The sequence below is a fragment of the Rattus norvegicus genome, chromosome 5 (genome assembly GCF_036323735.1).
Source record: "Rattus norvegicus strain BN/NHsdMcwi chromosome 5, GRCr8, whole genome shotgun sequence".
Taxonomy (NCBI): Eukaryota; Metazoa; Chordata; class Mammalia; order Rodentia; family Muridae; genus Rattus; species Rattus norvegicus.
This window is the reverse complement of record NC_086023.1, coordinates 6,929,199-6,937,177: the sequence shown is the minus strand read 5'-3', so window position 1 is coordinate 6,937,177 and position 7,979 is coordinate 6,929,199.

The window sequence follows — 7,979 nt, the reverse complement described above, 5'->3', positions numbered from 1 at the left end:
AATTCGTAGGCAAATGGATGGAACTGGAAAATATCATCCTGAGTGAGCTAACCCAATCACAGAAAGACATACATGGTATGCACTCACTGATAAGTGGCTATTAGCCCAAATCCTTGAATTACCCTAGATGCCTAGAACAAATGAAACTCAAGACGGATGATCAAAATGTGAATGGTTCACTCCTTCTTTAAAAGGGGAACAAGAATACCCTTGGCAGGGAAGAGAGAGGCAAAGATTAAAACAGAGACTGAAGGAACACCCATTCAGAGCCTGCCCCACATGTCGCCCATACGTATACAGCCACCCAATTAGACAAGATGGATGAAGCAAAGAAGTGCAGACCGACAGGAGCCGGATGTAGATCGCTCCTGAGAGACACAGCCAGAATAAAGCATAACAGAGGCGAATGTCAGCAGCAAACCACTGAACTGAGTATAGGACCCCCGTTGAAGGAATCAGAGAAAGAACTGGAAGAGCTTGAAGGGGCTCGAGACCTCATATGTACAACAATGCCAAGCAACCAGAGCTTCCAGGGACTAAGCCACTACCTAAAGACTATACATGGACTGACCCTGGACTCTGACCTCATAGATAGCAATTAATATCCTAGTAAGAGCACCAGTGGAAGGGGAAGCCCTGGGTCTTGCTAAGACTGAACCCCCAGTGAACTAGACTGTTGGGGGGAGGGCGGCAATGTGGGGAGGGTTGGGAGGGGAACACCCATAAGGAAGGGGAGGGGGGGAGGGTGATGTTTGCCCGGAAACCAGGAAAGGGAATAACACTCGAAATGTATATAAGAATTACTCAAGTTAATAATAATAATAAAAAAAGAATCTTATTGCCTTAGACAACATTAGCTAAAAGTAGATATAGAGGTGGGGAGTGAGTGTGTTCAGAATTTATTAACAAGACTCCAGTCAGTAAACTGATGAATGTAGAGAGCCACACTGGAGTATGGTTTCAGGTGAATCTGCCTTCTGGTTGATCTGCAAGGGAGCCTGGAGGGTAAACTGAATTGCAAAGTTTATGCCTTAAGGCAAATGTTGAGACTTATACTGAATCTCACCTGAGATTGGACATGGGCTACCAAGGCTTGCTAACTCCCAAGTATTTTTTGTAGAAGATGTCAGAGGGCAATCTGGAAAAGTCACTGACAGGAGAGATTAGTTTAGGAGTAAGATTGGGGAAAGGGGTTCACCTACAAGTTACATACATCTCAGAAGATGGGCACATCCATGAAGAATGACCATTCCTGAGGCCTGAGTGAGTTACCAATAGTCATCTCTCCTTCCCTGAATTTCACCAAGTGTTTATATGTATTATTATTTAACTATTCTATGTCTCTTTTATTAGACTATAATCTCTCTGCAGCAGGACTTGCACATAGGATATAGTTTCTATGGTGAAGTCTCGTGGCTTGTAACTAGTTAGTATTAATAAGGATTAGTTGCCAAGTAAGTGGGTCAAACGAATGAATGGAACCCACCTCTGATTTAGATGACCACAGCCTCTTTACTTCCATGTCTCCAATCTTTAAGGTATATAGTTCCCATCTGGTTTATAGAAGCTTTCCTTTCTGGCTTCCTTGAATTGCATTTGCCTCTACTCCAAGATTCCTATATCCAGTTGTTCGCCTTCCTTGAGTGCTTCTTCAGAGCATGGGACCAGTTTGTTTTTTTGACAATCCCCAACTTCTGAGCACCTTAAGGAAAGTGTTCCAGTCTGCTGCTGCTGCGTGGTAAAGCCAGTGTGACCAAAGGGACAGATTGATGGGTAAGGAATGGAGAACTGGAAATCTTGGTCTGCTCACCACTTAGCCTGCCTCTCCATCTGTTGAAAGCTACTGCTGTAGAATATGAATGGCGAGGAAGAAGAGGGCTAACAATGGAGATAGGTATTTATTTCTTTTTTGGGAAATTGCAAGTATGTTTCACAAACTGCAATGAGCCTTCTTTTCTGTCTCTTATGGTCTGATTTATCTGTCATGGTAGTTGGTAGATATCTTTAGCCCCAAGTTAAAGCTTCAAAGGAAATATATACAATATGAAGACAGAATTTAAATCTTTTCATCTTGCCTGATTGGAGGTCTTCAGCTTTCAGTAAGAAGTCAATATTTTATCCACAGGGGACTTCAAGTCCCTGAAAAGTAACTCAGGCAACTGCTGTCATCATAACCCACACAACAAAGGCACTATCTACAGCAAGGCTAGCAAGAGATTAAATATGCATTGTCTATCTATGTGACCTCCAAACTAAAAATTATTTAAACGTCAATTAGAAGCAAATGAATGAGGGTTTATTTTGGTTTTTACCCAACAACATTCTCAATATTCCTTTCTGGGCATTAGGAGAAACATTGGTAAATTACAATGATTTGTTCTAGAAATTTCTATTGTTAATTTCCAGTGAACCATTTGCTATATATTATTTTCTGGCTTTATAACTATTTAGACTGCTGAGAATTTAATTTTTTTAGAATACTTATTTAGTGTGTGTGTGTGTGTGTGTGTGTGTGTGTGTTCACATGCATGTAAGTATTACACATGTGCAAGTATGTGCACCAAAGCCTGTGTGTGTATGTCAGAGGACAGATTTTGGGAATTGACTTCCTCTTTAATTCCATGGGCTTGGGACTTGAACTTAGGTCATCAGGCTTGGTAGCAGGAACCCATGAAGACATCTTGCTGTTGCCCACTGAAGAATTTTATTCTTTCTATCCTGTCCATTGTTATATAGATTGTTAGGAAATCAGAAGCAATGGGATGAGAGAAGTATAAGTTTTATAATAGAAAATTTTGGAAAGCTTAAACATGTTTTAGTAAGTTGACAGAATTGGGTAAATATATTCCAGAAAGCACAAGTGGTCTAAAATTCTAGGATTGGCTGTACTGGATTAGGCAATATAATCCCAATTTATGTTGCTTTGCAGAGGGTGTGTGTGTGCACGCACACATGTTCATGCACATGCATGCACTCCCAAATATAGATATCCTTGAGAGTCTCACTATCCAAACCTGCTCATAGAAGACATATTCTTTTCTGGGTTTTGATACACTTTACCTTTTGATAAATCACAACAACATCCTTTCTTAGCTCTGGACGGTCTAGGTGGGCTAAATTGGAAACTATGCCTCCCTGAGCCCATTTCACTATTTATGAAACAAGAGGGTTGGGGTAAATCTTTCTAGCTATAGAATTTTCTGGGAATTTTATTGTGAGTCTATCATATGTTGGGTAACTTTGTGGTATGTCTCTAGCAATCACTTTCATAGTGAACCTCTCTGGAGTTGCTATTATCCTTGACACACAGGAAAGGAAACTGAAGCTTTAGACATGGTCTTTCCCCCATGGTCCCATATCAAGTTAATGTGAGAGCCACTCATTAGATATTATGTCAAGTTTGGTGCTATTGGCTCCATTATTATATCTGCTTCTCATCTTACTCCATTCTCTGCCACCATCGACCCTGCAAAGTAACTTGGAAGAGATTCATAAAACAAAGGAGAAGAAACTCATCTGAAATGGCTATTGATATCTTGATTTAAATCATTCCTCTATCTGATATTCTACATTTGGAACATTGGCCACCAGCATCAGAGGATAAGGTGAAGCCCTGGGTAGGGCCACTGTCTGCATAGGATCAGGATTTGAGAAAGAAGGGGACAACCGAGCACAAGAGGCATTACAACTTTAGATTTGCCTAGAAAAGAAACTCTCTGTGAAACATAGTAAGATGGGAAAGCTATCCAGAAGCAATATTAAAAGCTGTAAGGATCTGAGAATGGCAGCTTACTTCTGTAATTTCAGCCTTCAGGGAGGCTTTGAGTTTGAGGCTAGTCTGTGCTCTGCATAGTGAGGCACTGTCTAACATGTAAAAAGAGGAAATTTATTGAGAAAAACTTTAATTTCTTTATAAAGGCAACTCTTCAGCATAATATTAGATCTAGTAACACACACTCTAAAAATAAAAAAGAATAAAATGATATGTTTTAATCCATGAAAATAAAAATTGCTGAGATTGCTATATCTGACGATATTATCTTTTAAAGTTCATAAAAAATAATACTGTTTCAAGAAAAGTAATAAATGAAAGCAATTCATGATAATCAGAAGATACTTTTTTTTCTCCATCTTTATTAACTTGGGTATTTCTTATTTACATTTCGATTGTTATTCCCCTTCCCAGTTTCCGGGCAAACATCCCCTTATATATGGGTGTTCCCATCCCCATCCTCCCGCCATTACCGCTCTACCCCCAACAATCACATTCACTGGGGGTTCAGTCTTGGCAGGACTTCCCCTTCCACTGGTGCTCTAACTAGGCTATTCATTGCTACCTATGCGGTTGGAGCCCAGGACCAGTCCATGTATAGTCTTTGGGTAGTGACTTAGTCCCTGGAAGCTCTGGTTGCTTGGCATTGTTGTTCATATGGGGTCTCGAGCCCCTTCAAGTTCTTTCAGTCCTTTCTCTGATTCCTTCAACGGGGGTCCTGTTCTCAGTTCAGTGGTTTGCTGCTGGGATTCGCCTATGTATTTGCTATATTATGGGTGTGTCTCTCAGGAGAGATCTATATCCGGTTCCTGTCAGCCTGCACTTCTTTGCTTCATCCATCTTATCTAGTTTGGTAGCTGTATATGTATGGACCACACGTGGGGCAGGCTATGAATAGGTGTTCCTTCTGTCTCTGTTCTACACTTTGCCTCCTTATTCCCTCCCAAGGGTATTCTTGTTCCCCTTTTAAAGAAGGAGTTAAACATTTGCATTTTGGTCATCCTTCTTGAGTTTCATGTGTTCTGTGCAATCAGAAGATACTTAAACGGTTGCTAAACATAGAGGAGAAAGGAACAACACTGAGGTAGGAATTGACACGACAGCTCAGCCAAACCGTGATACAAACCAGAGAGAAAGAAAGGAACAAAAAATACAACCAACCAGAAAAATAAGTGTAATGGTCTACATTTTTAAGTTGAAAGATGTAGACTAATTGGATTAAAAATAACACACTATAGATAGGTGTGGTGATACGCAGTTATAGTTATAGCTCTTGGGAAGTAGAGATAGGAGTACCATGTATTCAAGGCCAGGCTGGGTTACTGTTCTGGTAAGGTTTTTCTGTCAACTTGACATAAGCTAGTAGGAGCCTCAAATGAGAAAATGCCAACAACTGCTTTGTAAGTGGACAAACCTGTGGTGCATTTTCTTGATTAATGATGTATGTGAGAGGGTCTAGCCCTCTTTGGGTTGAGCAGTTTTGCCTGAATATATGAATGTGTTTCATGTGAATGTAGTGCCCCTAGAGGCCAGAAAAACTGAATTACAATGTCAGCTACCATGCGGATGCTGGGAGCCTAGACCTCAGGATGAGCTGTCAGTGCTCTTAAGCTTCAAGAAAAAAAAATGTCCAGGAATGAACTCAACCTAGAAGCAGAAGGACCTCTACTACTTTAAGACACTGAGAATAGACATTAAAGAAGACACTAGAAAATCTGATGACTTCCAACACTCTTGAATTGGCTGCATTAGTATTGTGAAATGGCTACATCACTGAAAGTGGTCTACACTTTCAAAGCAATCTCCATTACTAGTCCAGTGACATCCCAATAATCCTACAGTTCATGAGGATACAAAAAGATGCCAAGAAGCCAAAACAACACTAATCTGAAAGAACAATGGAATTAATATCAGAGTAGAACACCAGATTACAAACTACACAGCAAAGGCACAGTAACCATGGTGCCCACAAACAAGTAGACCAGAACAAAAGACTCAGAAATAAACCACTTTTTAATTTTAAACAAAAATATAACCTCTTCAAAAAATGATCCTGGGTAAACTTGTTATCCACATGTAGAAGAATGAAAGTAGATTTGTATCTCTCACTCTACAAAAATCAATTCAAAATATAGTGGAGACCTTAATTTAAGACCTCAAACTAAAACTGCTAGGGGAAAATGCTTCAAGAAATCAGCATAGTCAAGGACTTTTTGAGAAGGGCTCTGATAGCTCAGGAAAAATTTGCAAGAATTAACAAGTGGGATTATATGAAATTAAAAATGAACTTCTGCACAGTAAGGAAAACAGCAGAGAGAAAAGACACTATACAGAAGGAGAATGGTCTTTATGCATCTGACAGTGGATTAATATACAGAATGCATAAAGCTCTAAAATCATTCCGACTTGCCTTGGGCTATGCTCTCTGGCTGCTGTGCTGGGGTCAATGACAAGGAGGTCCTCACAGTATCCCAGGACAGTGGAGGTTAAAAGAAAAGCAGGAGACACCCAAAGACCTGTTTACCACCATACCATGAGGTGTGAGACAGGTACGGTGAAGTAGAGGCTGGGGGTTGAGCCCTGAACTTTCATCAACTAAACATCTATGATGAGAGTGACAATTATTTGATCATGTTTTAGTCTCAGGACTTGAATAGAGTAATAGAACTTGACATTGTGTGCCATTATCAATGACAGGGCACAGCCCACACCTGACTCAGGGGATCCTGACTGACTGCTTGTAATGACTTTTTTAGACAGAGTTACTGTTTTTAGCTGGGCACACAAATGTCAAGTTCTATTATTCCTATGTGAGTCCTGAGACCAAATTGTATGATGTGAAATGTATAATTTCTGGACTATTCCTTTGGACCAGAATGTTGGCATAGTGGGAGGACTTATGGCAGCCATATTAGACTAGAAAACAGAAGCTTCATGCTGATAACAGCAGAATATCATTGAGAGAGCTTGTGTTCCTACCCTATGCAAAAATATCTTACAGGAGAAATCACTTCTTTTTTAAAAAAATTTTATTTACTTTTCAAATGTTATTCCATTTCCCAGTTTTCTGTTCATAAGCCCTCTATCCCCCCTCCCCTTCTTCAAAGAGGGTGTTCCCCTCCCCATCCACACCCCCTTCTCCCCACTCCTGACATTCCCCTATACTGGGGATCCAACCTTGGCAGGACCAAGGGCTTATCCAAAGGCCATCCTCTGCTACATATGCAGTTGGAGCCATTGGTCAGTCCATATATAGTCTTTGGGTAGTGGTTTAGTCCCTAAGAGCTGTGGTTGGTTGGCATTGTTGTTCTTATGGGATTGCAAACTCCTTCAGCTCTTTCAATCCTTTCTCTAATTCCTCCAAAGGGGGTCCCATTCTCAGTTCAATGGTTTGCTGCTAGCATTTACCTCTGTATTTGACATGCTCTGGCTGTGTCTCTCAGGAGACATCTATATCCAGTTTCTGTGAGCATGCACTTCTTAGTTTCATCAATCTTATATAGTTTTTGGTGGATATATATATATATATATATATATATATATATATATATATATATATATATATATATACAGGCCACATGTGGGGCGGGCTCTGAATGGCCATTCCTTCAGTCTATACTCCAAACTTTGCCTCCATATCTCCTCCTATGAATATTTTTGTTCCCCCTTTTAAGAAGGAGTGAAACATCTGCACTTTGGTCATCCTTCTTCTTGAGCTTCATGTGGTCTGTGTATTGTATCTTGCGTAATTTGAGCTTTTGGGCTAATATCCAGTTATCAATGAGTGCACACCATGTGTGTTTTTCTGTGATTGGGTTACCTCACTCAGGATGATATTTTCTAGTTCAATTTGCCAATGAGTTTCATGAAGTCATTGTTTTTGATAGCTGAGTAGTACTCCATTGTGTAGATGTACCATATTTCTGTATCCATTCCTCTGTTGAAGGACACCTGGGTTCTTTCCAGCTTCTGGTTATTATAAATAAGGCTGCTATGACCACAGTGGAGTATGTGTCTTTGTTGTATGTTGGAGCATCTTTTGGGTATATGCCCAGGAGAGGTATAGTTGTGTCCTCAGGTAGTGCAATGTCCAATTTTCTGAGGAACCTCCAGACTGAATTCCAGAGTGGTTGTACCAGCTTGCAAATGTCCCATAGTAAGTCAGCAACAATAATTGCATATTCCCTTATAGTTAGGAAGGAGGAGG